Source organism: Microtus ochrogaster, unplaced genomic scaffold (genome assembly GCF_000317375.1).
Source record: "Microtus ochrogaster isolate Prairie Vole_2 unplaced genomic scaffold, MicOch1.0 UNK79, whole genome shotgun sequence".
Taxonomy (NCBI): domain Eukaryota; kingdom Metazoa; phylum Chordata; class Mammalia; order Rodentia; family Cricetidae; genus Microtus; species Microtus ochrogaster.
Window position 1 is genome coordinate 1,552,180 of NW_004949177.1, and position 16,007 is coordinate 1,568,186.

Sequence of the window (16,007 nt, forward strand, 5' to 3'; positions counted from 1 at the left end):
GGGGTAGATGGCTGGCAAGTGACCCCAAGACAGTAGCTGGGAAGAGACAGGGAAAGTAGGTGTCTGGTTCCACTTGTCTTCAGACTTGTCATGAAACAACAGTGGTCCAGTAAATGCTATATTAAGCAAGCTATTCCACAATATCCCTACTGTAGTTAACAATCCTGAATCGATTGATTTAAATGTAACCATGGTTTTCAGCTAATACTTCTACCCGCAGAGCTTCCTGTGAATATGTGATACATATTTTTATTTGTTTGTTTGTTTTGTTTTTCAATGAAAGAAAACACCAAATTTATGTTTTAACAATCTTTTCTCCTCTCTTATGTTCACCAAAGGACATGGAAGGGCTTTACTTCCCACTGTCGCTCAATACCATGAGAAAACTTTCCTGTTGTTCAGATAGGTGTTACTTGTTTAAAGCGACAAATCAGTGAATCAAGAGCAGCCAGAACTGGGGTACTAGAGGGAAGGAGAGAAGTGGCTTGTTTGAGGTCACACTGGATGTTAGTGGCAGTGGTTAGGACACTACCTGCTCACCAATAAGCTGTGGAATATGAGATTGACACATGATTTTCTCAAGTATATGGTATATGTGATAGTTCTGTGACAGAGCCAGACCAAGTCACTGTCAGCTTTCAACTCCTTCACAATCAGTCCTGAGGGGAAAAAAAAAAAAAACAATCCGTCCTGAGGAAAAGGAACCATGAGTTAGACTTTCGTTCTAATTAATACCTGGAAGATAGAAGTTTCTTAACCTCATGTCTCAAAAAAAAGTCTAAATGTTAATGGCACTGGAAATATCAATAAGTTAATGGTGGCTGAAGATGGCAAAAATCTGGCAGACAAAGCTATAAAAATCAAAACTAATCTTCCCTGGGTTTAAATACAAAACTCCTCTGGGAATATAGCAAAAGGAAGAAAGCTTCCATAACATTAAGTTAAAATGTAAATTATGTTATTTGGAGCTATATAAGCATGGACTAATAAATAACACATAAAATGAAATAGCACTTTAGGAGGAAGACTCCATCTATATTTTACATATTTTCCTATTCTGAAATTCATGACTTAATATGGACACTTTTAGTCACAAAATTGCTAGAGTTTATTCAATATCTTTTGTGTGCTTTACAAGGTCATTAGAGAATTTATTTGCTCTTTCCCTTACAGATTGGAAGGTGGGCAGTGATATATGAGGTTTCACATTTTATTTATTCACCAAACTGTTCCAGATGTGATCCCATCATTTATCCACTGACACATCAAACCTGCTGGGTGCCCTGCACATTGACCTCCTCCCCACATTTGCTTTCATGCTCTTAAAGTTATAGCAGGGCTTACTTGGATGGGAAGACAAGAGAATTGCTATTTGGGGAGAGGTGGTGGTGGTAGGGAGATGATCAAACTCCAGTAATAAAAAAATAAAAAAATTGCAGTACTTGCCTGCAATTTGGAAATGATATCCAGGTGGAAAACTGCCCCAGTACCACTCCCTCCAAACCACCTCTTCCCATTTTCCCTCCAAACAGGGCAGCTTTTCTCAGATTTGGAATGTACAGGATCTGAATAAATGGAATTGAGCAGGTACTAAATCATTTCCCCCTTCTCCTAGTGATTTGTCACCATAATAAGCATCTGAGGGGGATAGACCTTTTATTACTACACACTGTTAAGCAGGAAGAAGGCTGCAATGTATTCCTGGCACTCTTTGAGGAAAATAATTACCCTGTGCAGACTTTTCTTTAAAAAAAAAAAAGCTATCGATTTAACAGAAAGAATTGTATTTAAACCTAAGTGCTTATTTAGTACAAAATATGAAACATTATTATGTTTATATTGGAGAGGATAATGGCAACTCATTATATGACACTACAGCACTCAAGATACAACCTACTCATTCCTAAACACCTCCCAAGGAATGAAAATGGCAAGAAAAGGAGAGGAGCATTCCTCTATGATACTATATGTACATGTACTATACTATGCATTCACTTATACTACAAGTAAACACTAGTACTACAAGTATAATATTTAAAAGTGTTGGTACAATTTTTATATTCAATCTCATAAACATTGTACTGTTTCATCCCTATTACAACCTTTTCATATTGTTTGTCCCATTTTCAGAAGTCTGAGTCTCAGAGAAACTAACAAGGGAATATAACTGTGTATATAAAATTGACACTATAGCTACAGTTGTCAAATTTAGCAAAAAATAATTTCAGATAATACATACATGGAACACTAAATTATTCATTAAACATTTGAAATTTAAATTTAACTAAGCATCATGTACTTCTTCTGGCTACCCTAAGTGTAGCACGACTCCAATATGAGAAGAGTCATTCCATTCTTGCCATTCTCCCCAAGTAAGGAGTTGATTATCAAAATACAAGTCACTTGCCCATAGTTTCATAATGAATTTTGGTAACCTCTATGACTTCTTAGTTAAATGATATTTAATATATCTCTTGTATAACCCCTGCCATATGTGTGGTGCTGTGAAAAAACAGCAACATGATCAGGCTGGCTTAATTAGATAATAGCCTTTTTAGGCCTTTGTACCCCCAAATGCAAGAGAATAAAGTGATCTAAAGATCAAATTTACATAATATTTTCAATCTTACCCCTAAAATTTATTATCTGAACTCAGCAACTACAGTATATAAAAAATAGTTCTATTAAAGTGAACATAAAGATATGTTCAGTTTCATTCATAGATACAGGAACATATAGCAAAGTAATATAATACTATTTAGTATTTATCAGATATGCAAAAAAGATATATTATAGCTAATACTGATAAGGGGCAAGGGTAATTTCTTTTATGTTAGTAATAATATAAACAGGAATTGTAACTGAAGTCTGCTCATTCATTTTCCAGCCACCCAGACCTGAAAAATCATACAGAAATTATAGTTACAACACTATCTGGCCAATGACTCAGGCATATTTCTAGCTACCTCTCAAATCTTGAATTAACCAATTTCTTTTTTTTAATTTATTTATTTATTGAGGATTTCTGCCTCCTCCCCGCCACCGCCTCCCATTTCCCTCCCCCTCCCCCGATCAAGTCCCTCTCCCTCATCAGCTTGAAGAGCCATCAGGGTTCCCTGACCTGTGGGAAGTCCAAGGACCGCCCACCTCCATCCAGGTTTAATAAGTTAACCAATTTCTATTAATCTGTGTATTGCCATAAAACTGTGGCTTACTAGAAAGTTTCCAGGTCTTTCTCCTTCAGCAGCTACATGGCATCTGTCTGACTCTGCCTACTCTCTATATATCTCTTCCAGTCTGGCTATATTATGCCCTGATATAGACAAAATTAGCTTTACTCATCAACCAATAAGAGCAGTACATATACAGAAGGATATTCCACATCATCTCCGCTTTTCCATCTAAATAATAAGTAAGGTTTTAACTTTAACAAAGTAAAATTGCATATAACAAAACAGCTTTCAAGCAGGAATTACACTTACAATATTTATTCTATTTGTATCTGGAAATCTTCACATCTAATTTATCTTTTATCATAACTAAGGAAAAAAACTAAAACTGTCTGTCTTCAACTTTTCAAAGACCCCAAAATGATATAATATTACCTAAATAAATAGGAAGTGCATTGTAAGCAACTTCCTAAGTTCTAGAATTGACAGAGACATCGTGATACCTGGACAGTAACACAAAATTCTTCTGTAATGTTGTGGCAACCATATTCAGTCTACAGGCCCATAGAATCCAGCAGAGTTTCCCATGAAGCAGGAAAGTTGAGAGGCTCTTTCGCTTATATTGGCAGTTTGTCAGTCACTTTCTTCTGTATCATGCAGAATATCTGGTAGTTTCTTCTGTGAAGCAGGAACCCTGAAGAATCATCCCATCTTTTTGAATGTTCAGCAGTTACTTTTCTGTGGATTCTGCATGTCCAGTTCATACAAAATACTATCAAGCAGTCCAGACAAGAACAGTTTCTTGCCCAAATGGCTAGCCTTGTGACACTGATGGCAAATTCATTACAAGTTTCTTCATTACCTACCAATGTATCTGAAGTAATTGGTGCTGCCAGAAACAGATATGTCTTACTGTTGATAAAAGTCCTAAGTTCTTAAAACATTTTAAATGCCATATTTCATAGTTTTTGAAGTATTGAAGATTATCTATCCAACTGAAACATATCTATACATATCTAGAAAACCTAACTAATATGACTACAAGTTTGGCTATTATAAATAACTACCTACTAATCTGCAACTTTTAATTATACATTACATTTTTAAATGAGATATCTAAACATACCTTAAGCAAGAACAGAAATACATATAACAAATTGACCTTAAATTTGTATCAATAGACCAAGATACATACCAATGCAAAGTATTAATCTCTATATAGTATCACTCCTACTTTTTTAAAAAAGAGATTGACTGTGACCATTAATGACTTACACCCAACCCCTTTTAAGTGAAAACATTTACAAACAATCATTTTGGAAATTCTGGCATAGTTCTCTCCAAACTTCTTCCTGAACATCAAAGCATCATCTTTCTACAAGTTAATTTGAGACTATAGTAACATAAAATTCATATATTTAAGCCAAAATATCTTAAATATAATGCTATAAAGCAAAGACATCTGTGGAACTTAATTGTATGGGTCAATGTGACTGGGATAAGGGATACTCAGATGGTTGTTCCAAAGTTATTTCAAGATCTCTGCTGTACCTATGAAAGTATTTTGGAATAGATTAGTATTTAAAGCAATAGACTTAGTAGAGAAGATTATCCTTACCAGTGTGGGTGAGCATTATTCAATCCTGAAGGGCTGAGTTAAAACAAAAATGCAAAAGGGGGAAATTTCCTCTCTCTTCAGCTATAATGTACATCTTCCTCTGCTACCCAATATCTATATTCTTAATTCTTTGACCTATAGACTGGAGTGACCTTACACCACTGTCTTATAATTCCCAATAGTATGTAATGAGTCAGTCATAGTGGTGCATTCCTGAAATCTCCCTCAGTCTTCAGGAGGTAAGTGCAAGAGAACAGAAAATACAAGGCTAATTTGGGATACACAGTTTGAAATGGCCTTATAAATAATAATATCTACAAACAAGGCTAGACATATGGCTGAGCACGTAAAGCACTTACCACACAAACATGAGGAATTTAATTTAGATCGACAGAACCCATGAAAAATAAGGTGTAGAACACATTTGTAACACCAACACTCCTATGGAAAGGAAGAAGACAGAGGCTCCAAAATTCTCAGAAGACACAGACCAGATAACTGGCCATCTACAGAAGCTCGTACAGAGATCTTGTTTCAAACAAGGTAGAAGGTAGGAGGACACCCAAAGTTATTCTATGTCTTCTACACAAGAACCATGGTATGCATATACCCACACTTACACACAAGAACATACACATACACAACATATATGCAAAGATACTTTTTAGACAGCAGTCTTAATATTTATTTTGTAGTCACAGAATTTCATCAAAAGCAAATGACAAATGAATGATAATAATGGAAAGTTTTGATGTATCAACCTGAAAAAACAATGAATAAATTTGAAAAGATGACAAAACTTGGATTGATGAGATGAGTTACTTTTTCAATGTTCTGATCATGTGATGAACATAAAAGGCAAGAAAAATATGACCTTCTTGAGATAGTCTAGCAATTTATGTAGTAAAAGATTGATGATTTTGATAAGCCAACATTTAAACATTATAACTCTTTCTTTTTTTTTTTTTTTTAGTTTTTCGAGACAGGGTTTCTCTGTGGCTTTGGAGCCTGTCCTGGAACTAGCTCTGTAGTCCAGGCTGGTCTCGAACTCACAGAGATCCACCTGCCTCTGCCTCCCGAGTGCTGGGATTAAAGGCGTGCGCCACCATCGCCCGGCCATTATAACTCTTTCTAAAGGAACAAAAAGGAAAAATGGATATAAGCAAAATAAAGAAAACATTAGTTTTTGACAAACTATAGTATATAATGAAGGAAGGTAGAAAGCTTACAGTCTAATATACTGTGTGTTGACTGAGGTTTCTGTCCTGCCTGGTTTCTGTTCTCCCACAAGTTCCCACAGCCTTTTAGCCCCAAAGAAATCACACAAAAGTCTTTATTAATGATAAACTGATTGGCCCATTAGCTCAGGATTCTTATTAACTCTTATAACTTATATTAACCCATTATTCTTATCTATGTTAGCCACGTGGCTCAGTACATTTTTCAGTGGGCTAATCACATCTTCCTTCTTCCGTGGTTGGGACAGGACTGGGGAGAAATGGGCTTCCTCCCCAGAATTTTAATGTTCTCATTGCCCTGCCACTACTTCCTGTCTGGTTGTCTCACCTATACTTCCTGCCTGGCTACTGGCCCATCAGCATTTATTTAAAACATAATTGACAAAATACAGAATTGTCCCACACCAACTGTGGAATAAAACTGTCTATTATACACATTGACATGAGCCACACTTCTTCAGTCCTTAAAGGACAGAGACACATAAATCAAACTGCAAAAGAGGAAAGGACCTTCAAAGTCAGACTCATATTATAGTATAATTGATCACTCCCAATTTTGGACAAATACCTTGACTCTTTCAGATCTCAGTTTCCTAATGTGTAGCCTCAAAATGATAATGCCTTTCTCATCATGGAATTATTACTATAAAAAATTTAGACCATGGCCAAGTTTGTCCGTAACTTCGCGGAGAAAGCCCCGGGGCTAGTATCCGCTGCTGTGACTTACTCGAAGCCTCCATTGGCCACATTTTGGCAATACGCCAAGGTTGAGCTGGTTCCCCCAACCCCTGCTGAACTCCCTGCAGCTATTCAGAGTGCGAAAAAAATAATTCAAAGTGCTAAAACTGGTAGCTTCAAACATCTTACAGTTAAGGAAGCTGTGCTGAATGGTTTGGTGGCCACTGAGGTGTGGATGTGGTTTTATGTCGGAGAGATCATAGGCAAAAGTGGCATCGTTGGCTATGATGTGTGAAGACTGACCTTCACATCTGATTTTATTTGAGTTCTTTCAATATTCTTAGACCACATGTAATGAGACTGCTATCTGAATAAAATACCAACTGTCAAATAAAAAAAAATTATAACTAAAAGCTTCATAAAATGTATTGACAAAAGTAAAAGTATAATATGTTTGCTTGGTGATGTACTAATAAGGCTAGTACTAGAAAGGACATTGAAGTCATGTTTTGATATTGCATAAGCTGGAATAATGACTGTAGAAACATTATTTCACTTCATCCAGGACTTCCTAGGTAGACAGAGAACAGAAACTGTGTTCATTGTTCTCTTATTTCACTGCAAACTTATACAAAACATGGGATATAAAAAAATAGATATTTCAACTAAAAACAACTATGTCTTCAGAAAAATTATAGTTAAAATATGTTGGTTGCAGAAAATGTCATTTAAAAGGAGTCGAAAGTTCAGGTGTGAGGGATTCTTGATATACCTTGAAAGGTCCCAATAGTCCAAACACAATCCATTCTTCAAGATCAAGATTTGACTTTTAATGTCTTATGTTAGCTACCCCATCTTACATAGTATCTATAGAGAGGACCTCTTTGGATAACCATCTTATCTTCTTTTCTTGAATTATAGAAGTAGTATAATGTATATGTGATAAATTGCCTTACTGCAGAGAAATTTTTATCTTAAATGCTTAAAAACCTTTCATATGTTGCAATAGTTTGATTTTACATTTGTATCACCTTAGTCCTCTTCTTAATTATTAACAACTCAGAAACACTTTGTCTTTACATATATCTATTTTGTGTTTAACATTTAATTTCACTGAAGTTTGGGCAAGACAGAAAGATTTATGCAACAGGTTTTTTAGCTGTTTATTTTATAATCTCAGTTACTATAAATTTGTATCTATTTGCAGTTCTTCAAAATCCGCATGGTAAGGCTAAACATTAAAAATACAACCATTGTCCAACTACACTTGAGATTTTTAGGCTATAATCAGTGTGCTTTACATAAAAGTAGAATGATAAACCACTAGCTATACACTGAAGAATGTAGGAATTTGGATGTTAGATTTTACTTTTTGCTCTATGAACAGTTCAATGTTTTTGTGCATACTCCAAATTTTTCCAGCCAAGCTGCATTGAGATTACTGTGGGCTTATGTTCACTTTGAAGTTGCTGTGAGAATTATAAGTGACTATGTGTTCTGAACACGTGTGAATAACCATTTTTAATCCAAAAACCATCCTACTGTCAAGAAAAATCAGGTTTTTCTACATTAGACTGCCAATGATAGCAGCATCAAAAGAAAAAATCATCCCAGTCTTACACACACACACACACACACACTCATGTGATATGTGCTAGACCTTAAAAAGAGCTAGAGGATTCTGATATATTTGATGGCTCACCAAAACAGATATATCTGATCAGGGCTTTTTTGGCCTGTAGTTGCTTTGGATCTAGACTCATCTTATTTTAATCAAGTCTCTGGTGATACAATGTTCAAAGAGCAAACTGAATCAGATATTGTCTAAGGTTATAAGCTCCTTTATCCAGTGACAAAACATATGTTTGATAACTGAACCTCTGGGATATAGGACAAATGATTGTCTAAAGGAACATTATGGAATTTGAGGAAAACAGGATATCCATGACTGGTTTGACATAGCCAAAGGCCACAAAGTCCTTTGTAATGTCAGTCAATCTTCAGTATTTAAGAAAGGGTCATTGTCAGGTTTGCTTTCAAGTAGAGACTATTATAACATTCAGTTTCTGGTGCAGGAGAATTGTCTATATTCTGTCAATCATGTTTTAAATAAATGCTGATTGGCCAGGCAAAAAATATAGGCGGGAAAACCAGACAAAAAGCAGAAATGGTGTAATGAGAACAGGAGAATTCTGGGAAGGAGGAAGTTGATTCTTCCCACTCCTGCCCAGACCAAAGAAGCAGCAGGATGTGAGCTGCCCCACTGAAAAAAGCTACTGAGCCACATGGTTAACATAGATCAGAAAAATGGGTTAATCAAGATGTGAGAGCTAGCTAATGAGAGGCTAGAGCTAATGGGCCAATCAGCTATATAACTTATAGAGATCTTTGTGTGATTTTCTTTGGGGCTAAACAGTTGTGGGGTACTGGGTGGGACAAAAACCCCAACAAACAAACAAGCCAGCCTCCGCTCATGTTACAAGTTTCAAAGTATTGGTGGCTCCAGCTTGACAGCAACTTTAGAAACCAACAAGCAAAGAGACAAATGAGAGCTCTTATAAGAAATGTCAACACAGGTACTGTGCCAACTACCTGTACTGTTAAAATCAAAGTAGCTCTGAACATGGAGTGTTTCTCTTTAACTCATTTTGTCACAAATTTTAATATGAAGCACTGAAGGAGTAGCCTATATAATATTCATTTCTCCTGAATCATGTCAATGTTTCTATATATCACTATAGAAACATCATTTCTTTTATTAGAAATGCCATGTGTGTATCTCTCTCTCTCTCTCTCTCTCTCTCTCTCTCACACACACACACACACACACACACAGGATATATCACTTTTTTGAAATTTGAAATGTTTAAAATTTGAACTACATCTGACCGCAAGGATTTCTGGTAATGAGTGGTATAAGTGTATAGCACAGTATTTATATAAGACAGACTCTTACATCAGGCTGATTAGTTACTCTACCAAGTCTACTAAGTAGTTTGTGGGCCTCCACTAAGTTACTTTACCTCTCCGAGTACTGATTAAGATACTGTTTCAAACAGTACTGGCTTGTGAAGTAATGAATAAGGTGTTTAGAAGGTGTTAGATGTTGCAGATGACTCTTCCATATCAACCTGAAACCATTTGGAAATCAGGCCCTCTAGTCTAATCACAAAGTGAACAAAATGGGATCTGATGACCTGAACATTGGAAGACAGTTTACTGAGAAAACAAAATATATACTCCTATCCCTAAGTTCCAACAGTTGTAACCTGATAGATTCTTTAGGATCAAGACTTTACTCTGAAACTAATATTTTTGACCTTGAGTGAGCCATTTGTCTTCTCTGAAATATTGGGATATGAAGCAGTAAATTAGATGATTTCCAAAGGCCTCCCTGTTTGAAAACACTGATTTCAAGAGAAACATACTGCAGAAGAACTATACTGGTAGGGGATTTGAAATTTTCTCACTTGTTAATTCCAGGGGGTAAAGAGGCAAGGCAATACAATCCTTGTTTTCATAACCTAGAACTGTGTCTAGGGCCAGGCCAGAACAACAGATGGACAGACCCAACTCCTAGATGTTTGTAATTGATCAGGACACACTATAATGAAGTAATTTTCTTGTCTTCATTCTCCATGTCAGCAGGGGCCTGTCAGCCATGCAGGAAGAGTGACAAAGTAATCTGAGCTGCAGCTGAAAACCTGCTTTTTCTCCACAGTTATTTAGCCTGCCATGAACTGTGGCAAGAGGCAGGAAAGAGTCCAGACAAGCAAGGAGATTTGACTGCTCTCAAAATATCATATAGAAACCTTTAAAATTTAACTGATTTATGCTTTGTAATATTTTCAATAATGTGTAAATTAAGTTAGAACTTGAATCTCAGTTTAAGGAGAAATTTTCTATGTTACAAGCTATAAAAACACCATGGGGAGGGGAGAGCTGCATTTTCCATAAATAATAGATTCTGAAGCATTCTGAAGGATATTTAATATGCATTATTGTTTAGCATCAAAGAAGCTCAGAATTACCTGCAGGTCTGAGAATTATTCTGGGACTTATGAATCTCAAATCAGGAGAAAACCCTCCTACTGTACACCTGCCTCTGTGAATTGCAAATACAAGGCACTGTCATGTTGCAAACACTGGCACAAAATTCTACCTTCTAATTTGAGACATGGGCATTCTGGACCCATAATCTTCCTCTAACCAGATTCTGGATTGGGAGGGGTAAAATCCAGCGAGAAATTATGGGGAAGTTGATGCATCCCCACTTATGGACACTGTTAAAGGCCAAGTTGTATGACTTAAAATAGTTGAGGCTGTGGAATGCCTTCCACATGGTTTTTCTCTGATCCAGAAGATCATTTTTCCCTTAAACATTTATTGCCATGCACTGTTTTTAACCTCAGAGAATTTCACTGGCTAGATTTGCAATGAACAGAAGAAAACATCACTAAAGGAAAACCAGTTGCAGATGGTATCAAAACAAAGAAGAAGGAAAATGTAACTTAGATCTGCTTGATTCAGTTCATTTGTGACTATCTAGATAACTCTCCTGAAGACCAGAGGCTCTGAGTGGGTCAGAAAAATCAACTTATTTTGTGTTAGTCTGATTTGAAGTGAAAATAGCAAACAGCTCTGGGAATATTGTGCTGTTCTTGCAAAATCTTTAGTATAGCATCTGTTGGCCTTCTGAGAACGTTCTAATGCTATTTTCCCAGCTTATGAACAGGCAAGAGTGATTTCATATTGCAATACTAAAAACTCTTTGCTAGAAATTAACATTCTAGCTAGATCTAAAAAGTACTAGAAATACTGTGAAGTGGACTTGAGGGAAAATAAATTATTATATGCTATTAATAGGTCACTCAGATATTCTGAAGTGATATTTGCAACTTTAATGGAACCAAATCAGGGTAATGAAGAGTTACCCTGGACACAACATAAGGCAGTGCTTCACACTGATAGAATAGCCATAGTAATTGGACCCTTGAAATGGGAAGAGAGTCTGGAACTTGAACTCTGCATAGGGTAGGAATAGCCCCATCTTGTCTGGGGCAAGTAGAAGGTCAACAACTATGTATTAGAGGAAGTATTAAAGTTCAAGTCATCACATAAAGTTTAGTAAGGCAGTCCTAGTGCAGAGAAGGCTGAAGGGAAAAGATCAAGGATTCCATCAAAGCCCAGACCCACAGCACCATTCTGGGGTAGATCCAGACATTCTGAGTCAAAGACAGGTCTTCAGGAATACAGGGTTGTTTTATGAAAGAAAGTATAGTCATATTTACAACTGTCCCATCTGATGCGGGAGTTAATGGCAATCAAAAATAATTCAGGCTGAAAAAAAGTCATGTTTTCTCTTAAAATATGAAAATAAAACAGAAACTATGGAGAAGGAATATACCTATAAAAGGTTAGAGAAGAAAGATGAACGTGAAAAAAGAAATACATAGAATGAACTCTGTCACATACAGAATATGAAAGGAGAAGGGTTTCAGCAGGAGTGGGAAAGTAGGACAGTATAATGATATATATGTATGAAAATGTCATAAGGAAATACATGCTTTTATGTATTTAGTAAAGTAATTATTAAAATAATGATGGAAAATAATTATGACAGTGAAAGCCTGTTGTAAACACAGAATTTGCATTTTTCAAATTTTTTTAATCAATAAATTTGGTTTCTATTTCACAGAAAATCTGAGATAATCTAGATCAGTGGGATCTTCACTTTGATAGAAAAAAGATCCTACTTGCTTTACGTATCCTTGACAGCCAAGGACAGAAGAGGCTGGCCTAGTCTCTACTCTTGTGTTTTCCCACCAACTTTATGTTTTGTTAGGGACTGAACAGTGTAAAACAGCCAAGTTTCCCCTGCTGAATAGCACATCTCCACAGGGCTTTCATCCTGGGCTTCCTAGGACAATGGCTGCTCCATTTTCCAGTAAGTCTGCAATTAAAAAAAAAACTGGATTATGATGAGAAGTATCTGGAGTCTGATAAAAGCTAATTACAGTTAAGGAATATGAAAATGAGGAGTTCAGGAGAAGATTGGCTTCAACTACTGCCTAGGCAGAATAATCGAGAAATTAGCAGAAAGTGATGGTGACCATAAAGAGGCACTAGAGGATAATTGAAGTATTAAAATTAAAAATATGCTGACAAGTGGTCTACCTCTGGAGAATTCAGGCCATCTTCTTTGCTCTCAGGATATAATACAGCTGAAGGGCTTTGCAGCAAAGAACTGAGGCCTCAGTAGAATGGATGTCTCCCAAGTAAGGCTAAATAACCATGGCTGCTGCGGATGCATGGAGTATGGGGACCCCTGACTGGGCACTACACTTTTAGGATTGCTTTGACAAAGTAAAGTAAATACAGAGATGGGTAATCAGAGAAAAGGGTCTCAACACACAGCATGGGTACACCTTGAGGTGGTCAGGCTTTCATCTGGTGAAGTAATGGCTTCTGGCAGATACAGTTTTTCAGGTATTTTATAGAATTTCATGAAGAGAAAAAATGTAGTCTCTAGATTCCCAGAGGAATAATAAAATGTACATTTAAAACATTTAAACACAGTATTGTTGAACTCCTTTTATGTTCTATAAAACAGACTACAGTGTTTATACATAACTTTGCTTAATCCTTGAAACCATCCATAAAGTAGAATCACATAGGAAAAAACAAGCTAATCACTTTTCTCTCACAATTGACAGTTAGGATGGAGGCTCAGAAAGACAACATTATTTTCCCGAGATCCTGTGTTAGGAAACTGAATCTTCACTTTAGATCTATACTGCATTATATCCAATTATCTTTACACTACATAGTACAGGTCTTAATTAGATAGAAGAAAAAATCAATATTTATAGATGTACAATAATGAAATACTTTCTTCTTGAGGTAGCAATGTCTCTATTATTTAAGGCATCCAGCTAGAATGCATGCAGGAACTTCCAGATATTTAGACCATATGTCATAAAAATAATCTACCAACATTGAGATGTTTACCTGACCACTTCAAATGCATGCATGAAGTAGGTGGGGTATATGTTGTGAAGATATCCAGCACTGATCCCTAGTAACTAGAAAGAAAAGAGATCAATGACTCACAAATCATTCTAAATCCTTCCTTTAGCCTCCTAATCCAGAGGTTCTTTACAATCCACTTCATGACATTCCCTAATAAGGTGAAATATATATACTTCACACACACACACACACACACACACACACACACACACACACACCTGTGTGTGTGTGTGTGTGTATACACAAAGAAGAAGTGGCATACAGATGATTCAACCTGGCCATAGCTTAGCATTGAGGATGGTTATAGAAAACACAGGGGAAATGTGAGGTGGTCCACCATGAAGTGATGTTTGTCAACATTTTTAAACAACTTAACATTTTAGAAGGCATAGTGTCTTATTCAAACTACTCAGCAAATAAACTCTAAAATCAACTTCCTGTAGTAATATTTCATTTGTATTTTTATAAATAAAGCTTGCCTGAAGATCAGAGAGTAAAGCAGCCCCACTGGTCAGCCTTACAGACCAGGCACTGGTGACACACAACTTTAATCACAGTAGCCACACTAGTTTGCCATAGAAACCAGGCAATAGTGGGGCATGCCTTTAATCCCAGCACTAGAGAGGATTACAAAGCAGAAGTAGACATCTCCCACACACAGTCTCATTCTGAGATTCCTGGAGGCAGGATCTCCGTTTCAGACTGAGGAAGGGGTGAAAGCCAATGGTTGGCTGCTTTTCTTTTCTGATCTTCAGGTTGAAGCCTAATTTCTCTCTCGGTTTTAATATGAGATTCCCCTCTGTATGCTGTAAATACCATTGGTTGTTAAAGAAACTGTCTTGGGCCTGTGCAAGAAATAGAGGAATACGGGGAAAACTAAACTGAATGCTGGGAGAAAGAAGACAGAGTTAGGAGAAGTAATGGAAATACCAGAGACAGACATGCCAAAACTTTGCCAATAAGCCACTGCCATGTAGCAATATGCAGGTTAATGCAGATGGGTTAAATTAATATGTAAGTAATGTGGGAAGGTCATTGGTTAATTAATAAAGAAACTGCTTGGCCTCATAGGTTAGAACATAGGTGGGTGGAGTAAACAGAACAGAATGCTGCGAGGAAGAGGAAGTGAGGTAAGACGCCATGCTTCTGCTCTCCAGGGCAGATGTGATGAAGCTCTGACCCAGGATGGACGTAGGCTAGAATCTTCCTGGTAAGCTTACCTTGTGATGCTACACACATTAATAGAAATGGGCCAAGCAGTATTTATATGAATAGAGTTTGTGTGTTGTTATTTCTGGGCATAATCTAGCCAGGCAGCCAGGAGCTGGGTGGCAGGAATGCAACCCACAGCTCCTCTCAACATGTAAGTTAGCCAATAAGAAGCTAGAGCTAATGGACAAAGCAGTGATTTAAATAATATAGTTTCTGTGTGATTATTTCTAGGCTGAGCAACCAGGAACCAACAAGCATCCACCCTCCTACAAATTGGCACCAAAGTAGTTGACTAAATCCATGTAAAACTTAAGAAAGCTTGGAAACAATTCTAGACACTAAAAAACAAAATTTAGCCACATTTATTTTTCTGAATGGGCTTTGCTTGCTGGCAGCATGCTGTGGCTTCTTTAAGAGACGTTTTTCTAATTCAGTAGTAGCAGAAGAAAAGCCACAGTTTTGAAATGCCAGCTTCCTGGTCCATGCTTCCAGCATGAACTCTGACGAGGTCAGGCTATCGAGCATTTAAATGGAGTTTGTAAGCAATGTGTGACAAACTGCTTAATGGCTCAACATAGACCCAGTGCATACTTAGAACTGGGATGGTGTGTGCAGCTCAGAGGCAGTGAACCAACCTCCTCCACTATACTGGACAGCACGGCGCAAGCAGAGGTGCCATATTTGACCTAGCAATGCCACAGCTTAAGTTTTTAAGAAGCACTTAGAATTTTAAGAAGTTCTCCTGGACAGTAAAGAATTACAGATACACAACTGGACAGATTTAGTTATAAAAGATCTCTAAATGGGTCACAGTGTTGGATAAATGTATGTAGGCTTGGGAGAGAAAAGAAAAAGATTATAGACAGTTATAAAAAGAAGAAATTTTAAAGAGACAGCGTACAGTCATAAATTAAAAGGAGTAAAGAAAATAAGCCATGTAAAGATGGAAAATTCAGAGTGAGTCTGGATTATGTATACTATTGTATTTTCTTTGAAATTTTTTTTTATTTTATTGAGAAAGGGAAAAAAAGTTTCAGCCTCCTCCCAGCCTCCCATTTC

The 16,007-nt window shown here is 36.8% G+C and overlaps 1 pseudogene; it reads left to right on the forward strand.

Moving 5' to 3' along the window:
* The first annotated feature begins 6,687 nt into the window (after window positions 1-6,687).
* LOC101995526 lies at window positions 6,688-7,105 on the forward strand (annotated as a pseudogene).
* Window positions 7,106-16,007: the final 8,902 nt, after the last annotated feature.